Consider the following 21378-nt stretch of genomic DNA (forward strand, 5'->3'; position numbering starts at 1 on the left):
TAGGGAAAGCTAGGAGGAGAACAAGAACAGTGTTTGCCTAAAATGTATTAGGGCTGGCGAGCAAGGGTCGTAAATCAGATAGCCAGAGGTCAAGTTTAAGAGGGTTAGCTAACATTCTCAGCAGGAGATGGGGGAAGCAGTTTTCTCCCCAGGGAATATTTGGCAGTGTCTGGAGACATTTTAGATTGACATGACTCGGGGTAACTTTGGCATCTAGTGGGTAGAGACCAGGAATGTTGCTAAACACTCTGTAATACACAGGATGGTCCTCCATAGCAGACAGTTATCCAGCCCAGAATGTCAATAATGCTGAGATTAGGAAATCCTAAACTAAGACGGGAGAGCAGAAAAAGTGTCACATCTACAAAATCTGAGATCAGAGATCAGGAGCCAGGCAGGCAAACTGAGCAACAGCAGGGCAGGCAGCCCAGGGTAGGAGGTTTGAGCTACAGAGCTTCGGGAACCCAGCTAAGGATTAGGATTTAGGCCAGACATCTGGAAATAGGCACAGGCCACCCGCAGAATGAAACTTCTAATGTGCCATCGGCTTTCTGAAACAGAAGCCTCTTTTAATTTTTTTTAAGGGGCTTCCTGATGCTTGCTTGGGGTCAAATCTGGCATCAAGAAATAGGCATAATTCTAGCATCTGCTCCTTACTACAGCTATTTGGGATAGGCATGGTCAGTATTATTATTGTTATCTCCATTTTATTGCTGGGCCCTCTGAAGCTGAGACGGGTTAAGTGATTGCCACATATTACCAGTAAGTAAGTGGCAGAGTCTTCAGACTTCAAGTCTGGCACTTGTTTGACTGAGGAGAGTGGAGGGGTCAAAGTCGAATCACGTGGCTGGAGTAGGGGAAGTACACAGTTATCAAGCATAAAGTTAAGCTGTAGGTAGTTCTCCAGAGCCCTTCCCTATCAAAGCTGGAAGACGGGAGGAAAGTGCTCGTGGAAAGATTGTGTGGTTTATGCTCAGATTTTAGCACATAGGAATTTGGGAGAATTTTGTTACCTTTTATTGAACAAGTCTCATTAATGAAATCAGGAATTTTATACATTATGACAATTTTTTTTTCCATGCCAAACTGTGCCCAGCTTTATTAAAGATACTTTTCATAAACAATCATGGTATTTCAGGCAGGACATGGGCAGACAATCATTAACAGAATACAACTTTCAAATGCCCTTTTTCAATGGACAACCAACATCAAAAAGCCACTATAAAACCCATTGAAGTCTTCATGTGATGCTCTGAACAGGGAAAGTTTAGAGTGAGGGTTGACATTTAACATTTAGCATGTTGTTTAACAACTTTGCACAAGCTGACCCTGACTTTCAGGAAATGGAAATGAAAATGGCAGAAGTATCAACCTGAAGATCCACAATCTAAAAAAGGAACTGCTGCTCTTTTTTTTTTTTTTTTTTTTTTTTGAGGCACGCGGGCCTCTCACTGTTGTGGCCTCTCCCGTTGCGGAGCACAGGCTCCGGACGCGCAGGCTCAGCAGCCACGGCTCACGGGCCCAGCCGCTCCTCGGCATGTGGGATCCTCCTGGACCGGGGCACGAACCTGCGTCCCCTGCATCGGCAAGTGGACTCCCAACCACTGCACCACCAGGGAAGCCCAAGAACTGCTACTCTTCTGAGGGATGCCATCTCAAAGGTGACACTGGAAAGTCCAGACTGCCTGACATACTGATAACCAATTTTGGGGGGTCAGTTTCCAACAGGTCTCAGGGTTTAAGGGAGTCAAGTCTATGCTTGAGGTAGAGAGGGAGAAGAGGACATAAAAACTAATTTTAGTTTTTGCACATCACAAGGTGTTTGTGCCACGGTGGCTAATGTGTGTCAACATCAAGGAATCCCTCCTTCCTGGGAACCAAGAGGAAGTATCTCAGAACTTGACGGGAAAGGAGGGTTTTCCCCACATCAATCCAGCTTCGGAGACATCCTATTAGTGACATGTGACCTTCCCCCAGAAAACAACAATGAGGTGTTCTGTGTACTAACAACATAGCTTAAAAGAAAAGTCAAGGGCTTCCCTGGTGGCACAGTGGTTGAGAGTCTGCCTGCTAATGCAGGGGACACGGGTTCAAGCCCTGGTCTGGGAAGATCCCACATGCCGCGGAGCAACTGGGCCCGTGAGCCACAACTACTGAGCCTGCGCGTCAGGAGCCTGTGCTCCTCAACGAGAGAGGCCACGACAGTGAGAGGCCCGTGCACCGCAATGAAGAGTGGCCCCCGCTTGCCGCATCTAGAGAAAGCCCTTGCACAGAAACGAAGACCCAACACAGCCAAAAATAAATTAAAAAAAAAAAAAAGTAAAACAAAATTCTGCGTTTTTATAAAACTTGGTAAAAATAGTATTTCAAACTGTACAGTCATCGGAAGTACACAGTTATCGAAAATGCACACACTTCACTCGGCATCTCCACCACCTTCAGCTTTCTGTGCCTGCTCTGTTTTGGCATCTGCATGTTCTGCAGGGTTATTCCCATCCTTGCCAGCACATCAGCTTTCCTCTTTTTCCCTTTGGGTACCTTCTCTCCCTTCTTTGCAGGGGCCTTTTTAGGCTTGGGCTCTGGAGCAGGTTTAGCAGAGAACCTTGCAGATCTTCTCTGTGGTTTGCCCTTCATCTTGGCTTTATCTTCTTTAGTATCCCCTTCAGCCTTTCTCTTGGGCATGGTGGTGATGGTGGCGGGATGTAGGCACTGGACACAAGGATGCAGTGACGCAGGCTTTTGTCGGTCCAGGGGTCGCTCTCACCTCTTCTTCCATTTTGACAATTCTAATAATGCCTTGAAGTTGGGGATCTAGACTTCTCAGTTGGTGAATAAAAAAGTAAAAATTAAGATGCAGTACAGTGGTTTCTTCAGCTAGTTGCTTGTCGGAACTTTTTGTTGCTGTAGTTCCTAAAACTGTATTTTGAAAAAAAACCATCAGCTACCTCAGGTTAAAGGGAAGGACTTCAGCAAGGGAGTTGTCGTCGCATCTTCCTTCAGGTGTTGTCTGGCCAATGCAAGCAAAGGGAGTATTTCCCAAACAACAGATTTCAAGAGTCACCACAAATACAAACATATGCATGGTAAATATTGATACTACACAACATCTTACTTTTCTCAAAATCACATTTTGGGCAGTTTTAGGAAATGCTTGTGAAGTAAGGGGTGAACTCTCCACCCCCTATAAACTTAAATCATCAAAATAGGTGTCACAGAATCCAGAAAATAAAGCTGAAATATCAGTAGAAGTCCATGGGCTCTCCTTCAAGATGTATTTATTTTACAAAGGCTTCTATACAACAAGAACAGGCAAAATTAAGATAATAAACAAAATGGTAGAATAGGAGAAAATATTTTCAATCATTTTGCCAGGTTTATGTTTATTACCTAAAAATACAAGTGCTTATAAATTTAAAAGAACTAAATTGGTAATGAATAAATAGACACAATAGTTATCATCTGTTGAATGTTTGCTATATCCCAGATATTGGTTTTAGCATTTTAAGAACATTATTTCATTTGATTCTTAAGCAACACTGCAGAGATGAATATTGTTATTATGCCTGTTCGGCATATGAGGTACATTAAGCTTAGAGAAGGTAAATAATTGTTCAAAATGACATAAAAGAAAAAAAACCCCAGTAAATCAGTTTTTGAAAACTGTTTAACATCATAGTAAAGAGAGGAAAATTAGGCACTGGTTTTTATCTATTCATCTAGCAAAATTAGAGAAGACACTGAAATGTGCTGCTGACAAAGTTGTGGGTAGTTAGGTACACACTCCAGCATCAGCATTGCGGGATCCCAGCCAGCTGGATGTTCCAGGAGGCGTGGAAATGCTTATACTATTAAACCAGTACTCCCACTCTTCAGAAATTTCCTTATAGAAAAATCAAAGGAAGAATAAATGTATAGATAGGTAGACAGATGTTTTAGTGTATTAACAATTGTCCGTTAATAAGGAAGTGGTTAAGGGCGTTGTGGCATATTTATTAAGAGGGCAGCATGACTGTCTTTATAAAAAGAAACACGGAGATCATCTTCTTCAGGACACCCCGTCTGTCAGGACTATGCAATGCATGATTATTTTGACAGACAGTTAGAGGAGAGTATAGGGCACCTTGATGATATCTTAAGAAACTGATCCAAGTATGTCTTTTTTCCTGCCTTAAAAAAAAAAAAAAAAAAAAAAATGGAACCTCTCCCCACCCTGAAGCATCATCTTGTATCGGTCATCCTGCATATAGTCTCATGGTATCTTTTATTTTTCTTCATAGTTCTTATCACCATTTGTAATTACTTTTTCATTTTCCTTGCTACTAGTTTGTTGCATTGCTCTATTTAGCCAACCCTTAATATTGCCCTGAAAGCCACCTATTCTGCAGCTTATTTTCTCTTTACGCGGGCCTCTCACTGCTGTGGCCTCTCCCGTTGCGGAGCACAGGCTCCGGACGCGCAGGCTCAGCGGCCATGGCTCACGGGCCCAGCCGCTCCGCGGCATGTGGGATCCTCCCGGACCGGGGCACGAACCCGTGTCCTCTGCATCGGCAGGCGGACTCTCAACCACTGCGCCACCAGGGAAGCCCACTACTAGTTTGTTAATGTCTGTTTAACTAGACATTAGCTAGAGGTCCCGTGAGGACAGGGACTTTCACTCTTGTAACTCCCAATCTTGGTTGAGTGCTTGTCACACGCAGGCACTCAGTAACAATTTCCTGAGTAAGTGGGTGCATATATATTAGGACTTGAACTCTATGTTTGACTATTGCCTTCAAAGCAGAAATATTTCTTATGATGCCCCCTCCTGTTTTCTAGTAAGTTCACCACATACTGTTCATCATGCTGAGATCTGCTTTTAAAACATACACAAAATAAGCCTTACTAGTACTGAGTATTTTATAATTTAATCCTTCACAGTATTATTACTTCCCTTCCCCCTCGTCCAGATCTTCTGGACATTGGTCACAACTTGGTTTGAGTATTCCATCTCAAAACTCATTTCTATGTGCAACAAATATTTATTAAGCCCCTACTTTGTCTCAGGCACTATGTGAGATGCTGGAGATACAGAGCTAAATCTGATTTCATTCTGATTTCTTAGATGTACCTCAGGGACTGGAGAAGGCAGACAATGAGCTACATTACCATGTGGTCAGCTCTGTAGCAATAGAGAAGTGGACAGGATGCTATTGGAGATGCGTGAGGATAGCAGCTTCCCGGGGAATGGCTATTTTGTTCTTTACAAAAAATCTGAATCAGCATTAATTAATCATTTGAGTACCTATTGTATTCGCATGCGTGTTTATGTGTGTGTGTATTTGCACCCCCCTTAGTCTCTAAGATTATATACATGTAGCACTAAAGATAATCATAAAAGAAATTGGAAACAAGGATCCTACATCAAGCATCAGGGAGAAATTGTGCTTCTGTGTATTAGTGGAGGTTGGGTAAAATAAGTGAGGTGGAGCTGAATCAGGGAAGTACCTGGAGGTACTTCATATTTCTGTCTAAGGAAGGACAGGTGGCACAAGTGACTGCACAGTGGCGGGGACAAGGGGCACTGCTAGCAGAAGTAGTACCCTGAGGAAAGGCACGAAGGTGGGAGTTGGTAAACAACACAGAAAATGGAGAACAGATTACCTGGGCAGCTGGAGAAGGATGCAGATAGACAAAGGGCCTCTGGGGTCCTCCCGGGCCTGGGAATCAGCATTAAGGAAGTAAAGAAGAAAGGGAGACTCTAAGAAGGGAGGTAGGGTACTGAACAGGCTGACCGCAAGATCGGGGCTGGGAAGGGATGAATGGGAAATCAGTATGAGTTGGGAGGAAGGCTGAGCGGTGGAAAGCTTGAGGTGGAAGGAGAGCTAAGGGCACCTTTGTGTTCCCAGGAGGGCACAGAGATTCTAGGTGTCCATAGATACCTTCTGCAGAATTGCCGGTTCAGTAGGCATTAGTTGACGGATGAGGAGCTGGTGGAGAGAGTGGGAGTCGAGAGGTGAAGACAGTGTAGATTACCATCTAAGGATCTTGGTCTGAAGAGTATGAAGTAGAGAGACCCTGGCAACTGCAGCGGTATGTAAGGGTTCAGGAGGGGAATTTTGAAGTTAGGAGAGAGACTTAAGTTTGAGAGGGAGAGGGGATGAGCAATGCAGTGCCGTCTCCAAGGAAGCAGCAGGGAGGGCTCCTGTGGGCTGGAGGGAGATTTGCAGTCTGTATTGGGGGACCCCAAAGACTCTTCTTTAGTTATTCCAGAACTATCACCCTCAGAAGGTAAAATCCAAGAGAGAAAAATTTTGTTTAAAATTGTAGAATGGAGCTTTACACAGTGCAGTGTGCAGCAGGGTAAAGAATAAACGTTGGGAGGGGCGTCAGTGCCTGTGACAGTGACCTTAAAGAAGAAAGCACTCTGAGAAGAAATCATTTTTCAGAGTAAATATGAACTGTCTTGCTGTAAGTGGTTGCATCTCAGGAGTAATTTATTGCATGCCCTGCTTGGAGTAAGTGAGTAATGCACAAGACTTTTGAGCCTTGAGCAATATAAAATAGCCCAGACACACTGTTGTGAGAGATATATAATCTTGGCTTTAAATGTTACTATTTCTGCTGTTTTAACAAAGCTGATTCTAACTATTACAGAGCAAAAATTTCAAAAATACTGTATATGAGAAAATCATACAGAAGACAAATCAGGATAATTTGTTCCTTTTCAGGATAAAATTATCCCAGAGAGAACTTGGCTGCCATTCTAAACCATGGACTTTCTATATTTCTTTCTTTGTTTGGGTTGCCTGTCATTAGCCTAAAATCATTGAATTTGCTTTACATGGTAAACGAATGACACCATTCATAGAATAATTTTTAGCATTTCCAATCAGGGTTTTCCCAAAGACTACTTTGAAGTAGCCCCCAATCTGGCTTCCTAAAGCCATAGATGCACTGATGTACTATTGTTCGCAAAAATGAGTTAATGGGTTAAAAAAAATGAGATGGAGTGGGGCTTGTGAGAAGTTCATTTAGCTAGTTCTTTCTGTAGTCTTTCTCTACATTGAGCTGATGACTCTTTCCAGAGACGTGCTGACTTTACGTCTTCAGAGCTTGTGCTTTCAGATGTAGAGCAGGTACTGGGCTGCTGCTCAGTGAGGACCCCATGCACACCGGCCCTGGCCGCACTCTAGGACAAGTGGGGCCCCTCACTGCCAATCCAATATGCAGTCAGCTAGAAATCAGGCTTTCGGCTCACTATTCTACAGTAGCTTTCGTTGATGCCCAACTTTTAGCCTCTGACTCTGTTGCCTTCCCTGATGTATATATAATACAGGAAAAGCCTTAGTTGACCTCCCTAGATTTTTTTCCCTTGGGTGCCTAGCCCTGGGTTATCTGTTGAGGCCTTCAGCTAATGTGCATGTTCTATCTTTTTCCCTTCACCTTTCCCTCAGCTTCCTGCGTGAGATGTGGATATGATGTGTCCACATCCCAGGGTGCAGCATGCCCCCAGGGGCATGAGGGAGAGCCCATATTTTAAACAAGACTTTGTGGAAAGACAGAAGGAGTCTGGGCCTTTCATGAGTCCCAGCCTGGGACTGTTCTACACCTAGGCTTCTTTTACTTAAGGAAATTAAACCCAGAAGTAGGATTTCTGATAACTTGTATTTAAATGCAGTCTCAACTGCTTAATCTCCCCATCAGCTTTAGCAGTGGTCGTCAAACCTTTTTGATCATGATGTCTATCAATAAAAATTTTGAAGTATTTATATATATTAATTTGTATTTTTAATTATTTATAAACTATCTACATGTACTGATATGTTAGACATAGAGAAAAAGGAATAAGTTGAAGACAAAAAACATTTTAAAATAGTATTGTAGGGCTTCCCTGGTGGCACAGTGGTTGAGAGTCTGCCTGCCGATGCAGGGGATGCGGGTTTGTGCCCCGGTCCAGGAGGATCCCACATGCCGTGGAGTGGCTGGGCCCGTGAGCCATGGTCGCTGAGCCTGCGCGTCCAGAGCCTGTGCTCCGCAACGGGAGAGGCCACAGCAGTGAGAGGCCCGCATACCGCAAAAAAAAAAAAAAAAAATAGTATTGTATTTTATTTTTATTAACAATACAAAATTTTTTTTAACTTTTGATATTGAGCAACATGATTGCAATTTAATATGCTTTTGAATTTTTTGAAAATCACCTCTTGATTGAATGATCTCAAGGTCTGTCTTCAAGGTTAGTTTAGCTCTACGCTTTGTTTTATTGGCTGTCAAGTCTGAAAAAGATACCTGACAAAGACACGTATTTCCATAAAGGAATAAGTAAATCATTGGTTGAACTTATTGTATGTAGGTACTCATTTTTCAATTCCATCCCTCAACAATGCAAAGGTTTTTTTTTTTTTTTAATCGAATTTGGCCAGTAAACCTCCATCTTCCCTGATGGCTTTTCCTGCAAACTAACTGGAAGTGATGCTCTTTATACATTTAACAATTGGTTTCAAAACCTACTGACAGAAGCTCCTCATGTCGAAGATTTTTAGATGGATTGGAAAATTCAGTTTCCAATTTAACGTGCACAGGTTTGAGAGTTTTTATATATGACACATATCATTTTCAGCAAAAAATTACCCAATAATGGAATCATTTCCAGTTATTCATTTTCAGAATGCTCCCTTCAGAGCTATTCTCTTTTGAAAAGCCATTATTTCCTCCCTTGTGGTTAAAGGGAGAGTTTTTGTGTCTACTTAGTACCGTATTACAGAAAGCATTTGTCATATCAGGAGAGGTCCAAATTTAGCTTACTTGTCTTTTTTTGTGAAATAAAGATGGATAACTCCACTTAAAGTTCAATAAACCTTTTATTTTCTTTACAATGAGATAACCTGCAAACCTTGATTTGATGTAAAAGATTTTCTTGGTCACTTTCCACCTCATTGCAAATTACTGAAAGATTATGCTGTATTTCATTTTGTTGTTCTTGTAATTTTAAGTAGGCAGTTCTGCTATAAATCTTATTTGAAAATGTGAGTTTGTTCCAATGCAATTGATATTTTAGGCAATACTTTGAGCATAACACAAATTTTGTGTTTGCTTATGCACAGTTTCATTCACGAGAAACACTATGTGAATCTGGGTGAATGCAGAAAATAGCTGAATCAGGACAAATGCACATACACACACACACCCGCAAACATTTATTAGCTGCCTCAGTTTACCACGTTGTGTGTTATGAGTCATACTCATTCACATCTGGTGTTGTAACTTTCCATCCAGTTTCAGATAACCTTCCTTAAACACTGCACAGTAATCCATAAGCCGCAACACAAACCTTCAGGCCTTTTTCAAGGGACAGTGCCACATCTATTATATATTTATGTATGTCTTAGTCATTTAACACATGTAAAACTGTGCTTCTGGTTTTATTAAAATTTTGTCTTTTTAAAACAATCTGACACTGACAAAGTTTTTGAGCGTTGTGCTCATTTTCTTCATAAGCCCTGTGATTTTTATTGTGATTTTGCGTAGTGTGGTGCTGTGATTTTTAAGAATGCATTTCATGTTATAGCAGAACTGACTATACACTGATGACCTCTAGTAGCAGTTTGTGCAATCCTGGCTTTAACTTCTTTGTAGCAATGGTTTGCTTGTGAATGATTCAGCAATGGGTTTCACATCAAGATGCTATCACTGCAACCTTCCTTCCTTTTCTCTTTCCTGACAAAAGAAGTATTTATAGTAATTCCGATTTAATTGGTCTGGGAAGGGACCTGGCCATGGGCATTTTTTAAAAACACACCCAGTTAATTCTAATGAGAACTTGGGGTTGAGAATCACTGCTTCTGTGGAGAGATACAAGGGTCTCTATCTTTTGGCCTGTACCAACCATTCCAGCTGTAGTGTGAGTCAATCCCAGGTTCACAGTTGATGCTTCAGCATCAGTGAATCGTTTACTTCTCTGCACACACCATGTTTTGCTGCCACTGAAACCTTTCCTGACGGTCCCTTCCTGCTGATTTTGCAGTGTACCCATAGCCATATGTCTAACACTCCATGTACACGTTATTTTAGAATATTTTTGTTGTTTTTACTTCCCCCAGAGACCTAGAGCTCCTTGATATGAGGAATTGAATGTCAAGAACTGTGAGGGGTTGGAGATTCTATCCTGCTTGCAAGCTAACAAGCTAGCCTGCCATAGTCTCGTGGAAGCTGACAGAGGACTGGGGACTCCTGGGTCAGAGACGGAGGACATATTTACTCACAGCACAGCAGGCAGCATATGCTTCATATTTGCATCAGTTCCCTGTCCCCAAATCCCAAACCCCATGGGGGCGATGCAGAGCAGCCCAGGTGGATGCTGCACACAGGGTGGGCTTGTGTCACAGCCCAGGAACTCTGAGCTTAGGAAATCCTCAAATCTTGTAAGGGACTGCCAGCAAACCTGTCCCACTTTTGCCCCCCAAGGGAGACTTCATGTTCTGGGTGGGAAACAAATCTGCCCCTGCTTGGGAGGGAGACTCTTCCTATCTTCCAAGGCTGTTTGCTACACAAACATTCTTGAAAGGGTAGTCAACAAGCCGTCAATACCTCATCATAAGACATGCTGAATCACGAAGAGACCCATGGAGGTTTATATCCCAATAATAATCTTCTTTTCTCTGGCAGCTAGCACAGGGTTGGGAACGTAGTGGGTACTCAGTAAATATTTGTTGAAGAACAAGTGAAAGCAGCTGGAAATTTTTAAAAAAATCTTTGGGAGGAAGTGAAAAAGTCCCTATTTGAGAAGGTTTCCTTTTAAAATCCTTGGACAGAGACCAATTTCTTTTAGTTTTTTTAAAAAAATTATTTATTTTTGGCTGTGTTGGGTCTTCGTTTCTGCGCACGGGCTTTCTCTAGTTACGGCGAGCGGGGGCTACTCTTCGTTGTAGTGTGCAGGTTTCTCACTGCAGTAGCTTCTCTTGTTGCGGAGTACGGGCTCTAGGCACGTGGGCTTCAGTAGTTGTGGCACGTGGGCTCCGTAGTTGTGGCTCGTGAGCTTTAGAGGGCAGGCTCAGTAGTTGTGGTGCACGGGCTTAGTTGCTCCGTGGCATGTGGGATCTTCCCGGACCAGGGCTCGAACCTGTGTCCCCTGCATTGGCAGGTGGACTCCCAACCACTGCGCCACCAGGCCAGCCCCTAGTATGTTTTTTAAAACCATGAAAATCAACCTGAAACTCTCTTACTACTTTAACAGGAGCAGCTGGGGCCTCTGCTGTGCGCTCTTCACTGAGTCAGTCTTCAGCCTTAGTTTCAGGTGCTCTGTAGGGTGGGCCCAAAGTAGGGAGACCTTCATAGGAAAACCTCTGGCCAACTGCCAGCCAGCCTGTGAAACTCTGTTCTTTCCTGTCCATTGGATGCGTTAAAGCTAAGTACCGAATACTGATGCTCACAATAAGGAAAGACAATTAGCAGATTTATTAATTAGGCTCCCATTTACCCTTATATCCCACTAAGCCATTAATTTGTATAATTATGGCCTTTTGCTTTGGCTCAGTGATATCAGAATAAGAAAAGTATTTGCCAAACCTAACTCCCTGCTGTAAAATGTTGGGACATTCCAACATGCTTATAGAGATGAAAACACACTTTTAGTCATTGTAAGTAAGAACAATTAATAATGTGCCTTAGGATATATTGAAGGAGCAGGGCTCATAGGCTTCAAACAAAACCTTTATTCCCTCCTTACCCCTTTCCAATCTGCTTTGTGGGACTGGTTCTTCCTTGCTTTTTTGGATGCACTCTGGAGTGATTCCATAACTTTTCTGGTCACTCTGGGAAAACAGAAGGTCCTCAGCAACCTCAAGGGGCAAAAACGTAGTCACATATTGCAATCGGAACGTCACATCCTTGTAAACTTCATCCCAGTTTCTTTTAAAGTTAAAGCTTTTCCCTGTCACAAATCAGAGCTATTCCGTGTGGGAGTTTGCAGTGGAAAAGAGGGGACCAGTCAGTTTTTCTATTAATTCGGCCAGGTCGTAGCACAGCTTGTGAACTTCCAGGGTAAAAGTGGGGCTGGAGAGAGAAAAGGTCAGGAAAGATTTCACTTGAATGACAATGATGTAAAAGCCTGTTGACTTCCTGTGAGTGTGGCAAGTGTTTAAAGCTTTCATGGAGTGTTGTGGATTCTTTGTAGATCACCCCATCCCTAAAGATCTCTCATCTGCAGTTCCTTTGGATCTCTAGTGGATTTTCACATCCTGAGGACCAACTCAGGCCTCATGTTCCCAAAGTCTCCTAGTAGTTCTAGGCTGACCTCTGGGGCTGGATCCAAGACAACCTCATGTCACCTTTCCTTTGGCCATAGAAGGAGAATGCATCTACTTCCCAAACTTAGGGCTACACTCTGCAGCCACGTACCTCCTCACTGGCCACCAGCCCATAGTGCTTCAGGCACTAGAACATGTACCAAGCTTGGATATGTTCTCCAGAAAGACCCTCTCATTTGACTTGAAATCACACCTCATTGAAATATTCCTTTCAGTTGCTAACTGTCTCAGCCTCTCCAACTTTATCCCTTTTAACATGTTGAATGAGTTACGGGCAAAGAGGTACAAAGCTGGTTTTCCCATTTCCTTTGGAATATGGGAGTACTAGCTACCTATTTCGTTCGCAGCCTTTTGGAGCCTCAGCCAGATCTGAGATAAAGAATCTCATTTAAAAAATTCAGCTTTGAAAGGTAAAATATAAAAATATACTGCAATTTATGTTAGTTCCATTTTAATCTACTGGATTATAGTAGTCAGACTTTTCAAAAATAAAAATGGTATCTCCACAGATCAACTTTGAGGAAAAAGATGTATGATAATGAGAGGAGAAAGAAATATAATTTTATGGGCTATGATTCATAATTTTATTAACTCAAACATATATAGTTGTTTGTCTTTCATATCATCCATAGCAGACATCCTCTGATGTCAGTTTTATGAAACCCTCTCATAGGATTGAATTCATCAACAAAATGAAATACATTATGCATTCTTTGTCTTTGTTCTGTGCTCATTCCCAATGACATCAAAGATGTCATTTGGGAAGTACCTGATAAAGTAGAATTCATAATGTCCCCTTTCATTTAAAAAAATTTGGATGTATCATCCTGGGAACCTAACTGATGAAAAACAAAGGCTTTCATGGAAGAAACTTTTTGGACAATTTTTTAGGTCAAACTTTTGTTTTATCATAATCAGGGTTTATGATACTGTGTAGGCCTTCTAGGAAAAGACTCATTTATGGATGTGATTAATCTGAGCATCAGTGTTTAGTTCTAAGCTGTTTTATGGTCCTAAGGTTTATCCTTTGCTATAAATCAGGGCCTTGTGGTGGGGCAGGTGGGCAGCCATGGTTCAATCCCAGTCAGAATGTCCAGGGAGAGACCTGGCCACACACAGTTAGGTTCTTAGGTGCTCCACGCTGGGGACCTCCCTCTCTTCCCCTACTTTGCTTAAGTCTGTGAGCCTGTGTGCTGGAAACTATTTTGGAATTTGGGGATAGAGCAGTGAAGAAAGAAAAGTCTTTGCTAGTATTGAGTTTACGTTCTAGTGGGGATGGGATAGTACAGTAAAACAGTGTCAGAGTATGTAAGTATCAGAAAGAAAAATGACCAGAATAAGGAGATAGAGACTAGGACTTGGGGATGCTGTTTCAGATGCGGTGATTAAGGAAGGCATCCCTGTGGAAGGGATCTTTGAATAGATGACACTATACGTGAAGAGATATAACATTATTTCAAGATAGATTGTGATATATATCTAAAATACAGATGTATAAATATATCTAATATCTATACTTAGATATTAGAGAAAACCCCACTATTTTCAGTTCTTCCCATGCTGTTCCAAGTAACATTCATGAGTAACACATGAAAAAATGTATCCCATAATTGAATACGCTTGGAGTTAGACAGTGCTTAGCAAACTTCTGAGGCCCATTAACGTGCTCTTCCATCTTATGCAGCATTTCCCAGGTGTATTTGAGTATGGAAACATCTCACAACTCACTTGTGTTCTAAAGAAATCGATCAGGGAAATGGTGTCTGGATATAGCACGTCATGGACAACTAAAGTTTTTGAAGAGACTGGTAAAGTTACTAATGTTGAATGAAATCTGCAAAAGAAAATGAGCTATTTTTTCTCTTTGGTTCCATTTATTTACTAGTATAAATAAAGTCATGAAAAATTAGAGGATTGATTAATTGAAACCTTTTAAAACAGAATTGTGACTTTTTTAGAGGGAGGGGCTAGAACATTCCTAGTCAAAATGTGGACCATGGTCTAGTAGCATCAGTGTCACTCGGGAGCTTGTTTGAAATACACAATTTTGGGCCAAGCCAAAGACCTCCTGAATCCCTATCTGTACGGTGCTAGAAAAAGGCATGGCCCTAGGCTACAGTAGAATGGAATATGACTTTCTACATGTCATTTTACATCAGGGAATGCGATTTAAATCCATTTGAATTTAAATCTGAGTCTAAGCTGTAAGAGCATCTGAGTTTGCATTTACTTCAATGACTGTTACAAAACTCAATCCAAATTCTGGTTGTTAATACATACTCTTTACATATAATGTTTATATGTAAATTCAGATGAAATAAGAATTTAGAGCTCAGTAATACATTTAGAATTTATACATTTAGCATTTAAGGTTTCCTTTAGTTACCATTTCCAGTATCCAAGCAGACATAGCAAAGAAAGAGGCTTCTAGATTTGTCCAAAAATTTCATCACTGGGGAAGCTTCACAGGTTTTGGCCTCCCAGCATCTGACCGTAACCTAAACCAAAATCTCACTTGCTAAAATGGCAACTAATTTCAGTTGTATTAACAAATCTTTTTTCTTTATCCAGAATGATGTCGCCATCTTGCTAAGATAGATCACTTTTACAAAGAGGAGAAATGGAGTTGGGAATTTACAGGTGACATTTAATTCTCTCAGCTTTCACTCTGAAAAAAAAAGAATCTACACAGCAACCCACCATCCCCTTGGTGAAACTGATAAAGATAACATGTCATTTACTCTGGGATAAACACCCAGGCCAAGCAGAAAATAGCGGTCTATCTAAGTGAAATCACAAGGACAGGATGCCTCCTGTTCTCATTTGGCTAAAAACAGCTGGAGAGAGGACACTTGTAATCAGAGTCCCCTGGAGCTGTGATTCTGGCAGCTCGCCTGCTGCCCATTGAAGGGAGAGGGGGAGTCAGTTCCGTTTGAGTCCCTGTGCTGTGTATGACTTGCCTCTACCCTCAAGGACTGTACCATGGAATGAATCCCTTTACAAGCTCATAGTTCAATACAGATGGGAAGTTTCCAGACCTTTCCTTTCATCCTCCAGGAAGGGAATGTGTATCTCAGGGAATGAATGGCCTATTTCCCTCAAAGGCCAGGTCTCCACAGTCAAAGCAAAGAATTAGGGCAACTATCCAGATAATTCAGGCCACCCAAATCTACTCTGGCCTGAATCATTCAAGTTAAAAAGCAACCTTCTTTGCAGAATCTGGTCCCCCATATAATTCAGAGGGGTCGAGAGCCCATAGCGTTTTCTGCCCTGGGAAATCGGCATCATTTACTGGCCCACACAAGCGAGAAGTAAGAGTATTAATGTGACCCACTTATTTCTGTCTTCTGGTTCTTTCTGCCTGGATACATTATACTTTGCTTTCCATTCTAAACAGCACTTTCCTGAGCTGCACTGCCTGTGACCTGAGAGAGAAACAATAGTAAATAGCACATGAGGTAGTAAGCAGGTGGGTGGTTTGGGGCTCTCGACCTGGAGATTCAGAAATCTGAGGCCCCAGTATTCTATGCTTTGTTGTCTGTATGGGATAGAGACTCCATTTTTACACTGAGGGTTTTGTGTATTTATTTATGTATGATGACTTATTTATTTAAACGTTATTTTAGGGTAGTTTTGGATTCACAGAAAACTTGTCTTACAGGCTTCAAATTCCTCTCACTGTGGGATGCTGTTACCTTGTGCTTACTTGTGCTCATATAGTGCCAAATGGTTTTCCTCAGCTTTGCTGCTTCACTCTCAGCTTGCGGCAGGCCCCTCCCATCTACTCCATGGAGGGAGTCTCTCTGTCTCTCTCCTTGCTTTTGCTTCTCTCCCCCACCAATCGACTTCATTTGCATATTACTTGGAGCAAAGCTTTTGGTGGTGGAGGTAGGAATTCTCCTGGTGCAGCTTTAGTTTTAAGCAAGTCCTCTGTCCTTAGAGATAAAGTAAGGCTTCCTCAGTGTTCTTTTTTTTTTTTTTTTTTTTTTTTTTTTTTTGCTGTATGCGGGCCTCTCACTGCTGTGGCCTCTCCCGTTGCGGAGCACAGACTCCGGACGCGCAGGCTCAGCGGCCATGGCTCACGGGCCCAGCTGCTCCGCGGCATGTGGGATCTTCCCAGACCGGGGCACGAACCCGTGTCCCCTGCATCGGCAGGCGGACTCTCAACCACTGCGCCACCAGGGAAGCCCTTCCTCAGTGTTCTTGTCTCTGTCCCCCTTAGGCCATCACACTCTGCCTCATATCTCTGGCAGCTCCTGGGAAGTACAGAATCCTCTCCCTCAGCCACCCCCAACCCCTGCCCATGACAGAAGACCTCTGCGTTGTCTTGGTGAAGGATCCTGGTCCCCAAAGGTTTTCCTGCCCTTCTCCCAGCAGCAGAGGGCTCTTATTTCTACCTTTCTCCCTGAGACAATAGAGTTTTGCTTGAGTCCTGGCAGTGGGAAGGTTTCCTATGCTCTTCCCCAGTGGTGTAAGGCATTTGCTTTGTAGGAGAGAAGATTCTCTTGAAGTGGTTGGTATTTCATGACGGCCCCACCCTGGCAGCCAGTCACCACCTGCAAATCTGTGCCACCAAGTGCTCTTTCATGGTCTGCCCTTTTCAAGTCTTTCTTACGGGTACTCAGTGGGGATCCATGGAGAAGAATGTCAACTCCCTACGTGTCTGGGACTCCTAGTTACTGTAAACTTACGTACTAGCCTATATTCAGCCTCCACAAATTTGCTAAAACTCTAGCTTATTTATTCTTTCATAGCGTCCATCTCTTCTTCCCATGCTCTGTCAAAGGTAAAAGAGTTTGTGTGTCCTATATCTCCTTGGGGAGGACTTGTCCCTGTTGAAATTCAGCTCAGTTCATTGACTTAACAACCTATGCTCTTTGATAGCCTTGAGAAAATGGATGATTTTTTTAGATTATCCAAATTTTTCTCAGTGTTAGAATGGGAGTGATGTTCTCTTGAAGCTTTCTTCTTAAGAGGAAGCAGAATTTTCTTCTTCATGGTTATTATCATGAGTGAAATTTGATGAGTGTGGCTCACCAACTTATGCTCATTCCATAGGCATTTTGTTTTTGTTCAGACTGAGTGTCCTCCTTGGCCTCGTCTATGAGTGCCACTGGGAGAGAATTTTTAATTCTTCTGTATCATCTCAGATCATGAGGTAATACCTCAAGTTGTATAAAGCAGATTATATGTTTAGAACAATAGTACATTTGTTTATGCAGTCAAGTCATAATTCACTTGACCTCATTGGAAAGAATTATTACATTTTTAGAAAATTCAGACACACCAATTGCCTTAAAAGTCTGGGAATTGTTTTTCAAGTGACCTTGGCAAATCACTGGCTGTTATTGGGGCGCTAAGAATCCTTTGCTGTTATCTTTTGCATCTCTTTTTAAGTCTTTAGTATTTGAAATGCTTATCTGTAAGTTTATTAATTTCACCACCGTTGAAGACAGAATAATGCCTCCTTCCTTCAAAGATGTCCATGTAAATATGTTAAAATTTTAACAAAAATCTAGTTCATATTTACAGGTTTACTGAAAACTGTAAATATGTTACCTTATATAGCAAAAGGAACTTTCAGGTGTGATTAAGTTAAGGACATTGAAATGGAGAGATTATCTAGGTGGGCCCAATGTAATCACGAAGGTCATGATAAGAGAGAGGCAAGAGGATCAGAATCAGGGAAGGAGATGTGATCATGGAAGCAGGGTTATAATCAGAGAGAGAGAGATTGAGAGATGCCACACTACCAACTATGAAGATGCAGTATGGGGCCGTGAGCTGAGGAAAATAGGCAGCCACCTCCTGAAGGCAGAAAGGGCAAGGTAGCTGCTTCTCTCCTAGGGCCTCCAGAAAGAACCTTTCCCTGCTAATATCTTGATTTGGGGACTCTGACCTTCAAAATTGTAAGGTAATAAATTCCTGTTGTTTAAGCCACTAAGTGGTCATTTGTTATAGCAGTAATAGGAAACTAATAATAAATTTTGAAAAGCTAACATCCAATTTGCCTTCATTGCATAAGAAAAGGAATTACCCAGTGGATGTGACCATTTTAAAGAACATTCAGTCAAGTGAGCAAGATTAGTTAGTAATCTTGAAATGGGTCCTTTATAACATCATATGAACTGTAATGAATTTTGTCCCATGATAAATTAATGATAAATGATCCATTTTAACAGAAGGAGAGGAGTCATTTTAAGAGTCCTGCCTTTTAGTGGCCTCTCTTCCTGGGAAAGTGGATACTCAACGCTTTATTCCAGAGATTCACTGTGATGCCCTGTTTTATCATGGATAATAATAGATGACACCCTATCTTTATAACGGGGAATGTATCTTGTTTTTTTCTGGCTTAATATTTAATACATTGTCTCTTCACTTTGGATGTGATGGCCATGATGGGTTAATGCCCCCTCAGAGCTGGGCCATTATTATTTGTAGTAGCAACAATAACAACAGCAGCAGCAACAACAATAATCATAAATGTCCATTTATTATGAGCCATATACTATGTTAGGCACTTAACATTTATCTCATAAAATCTATATAACTTTAGAAGTAAGTATCCTTATCCATATCTTACAGGTAATTGAAGCTCAGGAACCTGATGTAACTTGTCCAATGTCATACAACTAATCAGTGGAAGAACTAGATTTGAATTGAGACATGTGTTTCTAAGTCTCACGATCCTCGTCGCTATAAAACACTGCTCCTCGATAGTGCTAACAGGGATGGCACTAGGCAAAAGTAATGAAAAGGCAGAATTTTACCTTTAATATGACTCCAGTGCTTCAGCTCCCATATAAGGAAGAGGCAGAGTCTTAAAGCAAAGAAATGGCTCTAATAATGGGCAGATAGTTGGCAGCATTCAGACATGTTGGTGTATCTCTATTTTCATGCCATGCAGGTAGCCACCATTTTGGCTATGTTGAGAAGCATCCTTGGGTTACTCTTCTTACTAAATAGTAGGTTCTGGTTACTCGTTGCACAGTGGACTTTTGAATAGTTGAAAAGAAAGGTCTCTCTACAGCTTCACAGGAGGGAAGACTGCTGGATGTTGCACAAACTTTTCTGAATCAGAATCCACAGGTTCCCACTTTAATGTTTTCCAGTGTTGATATTTAAATGGCACAGCAGTTTGTGTTACCAGTACAGATAGTCCACTTCAATTAGGGAACCCAAGGTGGTTGTTAGGCAAGGGGATTTTCCCCATAGTAGTATATTACTGTCATATATTCTCTGTGCCTGTAGAAGTTGCTCAGAAAATGGTGCAGAGTAAGTGGTGATGAAGATTTATTTCATGTTTAGCAATAGTTTGTTACATGGAGGAATTTCAAATTTCAAAGAGTTTGTTACATAAGAATTTCAAATTGTTTCATGCACAGTAAATCTTCCAAATAATCCTCTGTGGAAGCCAAAAGCTTGTGTTATTTCAAACAGTCATGGGGGGAAATGTTCAGAGAATTCAGGTGACTCCCTTCTAATGTGAAGGAGTTACTCATGGATGAGAGTAATTTGCACGGAGTTCATTTACAACCTTAACACATCTGATCCTTTACTCATTCACTCAACAAATTTGTATTGAATTTTTATCTTGGACAAACCACTATTGTAGGCACAGAAGATATGAAGATGGACAGGATAAAATCACTGTCCCCCCGGGAGCCCATATTCTAGTGAGTGAAAGAGGTCAGTAAATTAACAGTGAGAAATAATGTGATGGATGCAACCAGAGAGGATGATTTCTTTGGAGGGAATTAGAAGGAGTAACTAATACTGTTTGAAGAGGTTGGGGAAAACTTTCTTTGTAAGGGAGGTGAAGCCTGAGCTGAATCTTGAAGAATGAGCAGTTAAACAGTGAGACCAGGCTGAGGTGGGAGTTTATGTAAAGGCACAGAGATGTGAAACAGCATAGAATGTTCCTGCAGCTACAAGAACTGTTTTAAGGTTAGGGTGTATTGTGTTACAGGGATGCGCCAAGTAAACAAAAGACAGGACATTATTAAAGGCCCGTGTATCTTGCCAAGAAGGAGGGGTATTTTCCTATAAGCACCAGGGACACTGAAGGTTTTAAAGAACAAAAAATTATATGATCAGTGCTTTATTGATCCACAGCATTGCCTATATTACCAGACTGAACACATCACAGGGGCGTGAATGTCTTGTCTCATTCTTCTTTAACTGCCCCAGCCCCTCACATAGTAATTGGGACATAGTTGGCAATTAATACATGATTTTTGGATTGATGTAGATTACCTTAACAATTATATTTATTATAAAGCCCCTTTCCGGTCTGTTCTGTTTCCCAAGTACATATTACATTCCTGAGTAGAGCTCATACTGGGCCATTGGGATGGCCAAAACAAACACATCTTCTGTGACATTAATCAGCAACAATTACATGTATAAACAACTAAATCGTTCAGTCCAGGTAAACTGTTTGCTGCATATATGCCAAGTATCAGTGTCATGGTTTGGCCCTTTATCTTTCAGGGAACACCCTAATGAGATGTTTGTTTTAAAACTCTACAAGTGAATGCAGCTTCCTAGGCACTGGGAAGTTATTTACAGTAAACTATGTAGATGAACACTAACAGATAATACAAACAGATGGATTTTATGTACTGGAACAAGTTCAGAATTCTGGCTAAGGTTACCATTGCCCATAAGATTTAACATGAACCTAGTTATTTCTAAATGGTTCAAAAAACAAACTATTCTCTCATTAACTGGCCTTAGAGAGTAAACCCCACATTTGTTATGCTACTACTTAAAAAAGAAACACTTAAATGTCATCAAGCGAAAACAATTTAGTCTAATTCCAGTTTGTTCTATCAAAAATTAAAATTAGTCACAGAATATTGAAATTAGCCAGAGTTTGAACTTTAGTTGCTATGCACACAAACATACACACAATATGGAATTATTTTCACGTAGAACTTAGCAGATGGAATTGAGACTGCTAGATTGGGGTAGATATTAAATAGGTTTAAAAAAACAAAATAGGGGCTTGCCTGGTGGCGCAGTGGTTGAGAGTCCGCCTGCCGATGCAGGGGACACGGGTTCATGCCCCGGTCCGGGAAGATCCCACATGCCG

General features: G+C 41.5%; 1 protein-coding gene and 1 pseudogene across 2 annotated transcripts in view; one reads left to right on the forward strand and one right to left on the reverse strand.

The window, feature by feature from the left end:
- Positions 1-21378, forward strand: part of RTN1 (reticulon 1) — a 246710-nt gene that overhangs the window by 47307 nt on the left and 178025 nt on the right. The window lies entirely within an intron of this gene.
- Positions 2417-2682, reverse strand: LOC103089207 (non-histone chromosomal protein HMG-17 pseudogene; annotated as a pseudogene).

The sequence above is a fragment of the Lipotes vexillifer genome, unplaced genomic scaffold, assembly GCF_000442215.2.
Source record: "Lipotes vexillifer unplaced genomic scaffold, Lipotes_vexillifer_v1.1 scaffold25, whole genome shotgun sequence".
NCBI lineage: Eukaryota > Metazoa > Chordata > Mammalia > Artiodactyla > Lipotidae > Lipotes > Lipotes vexillifer.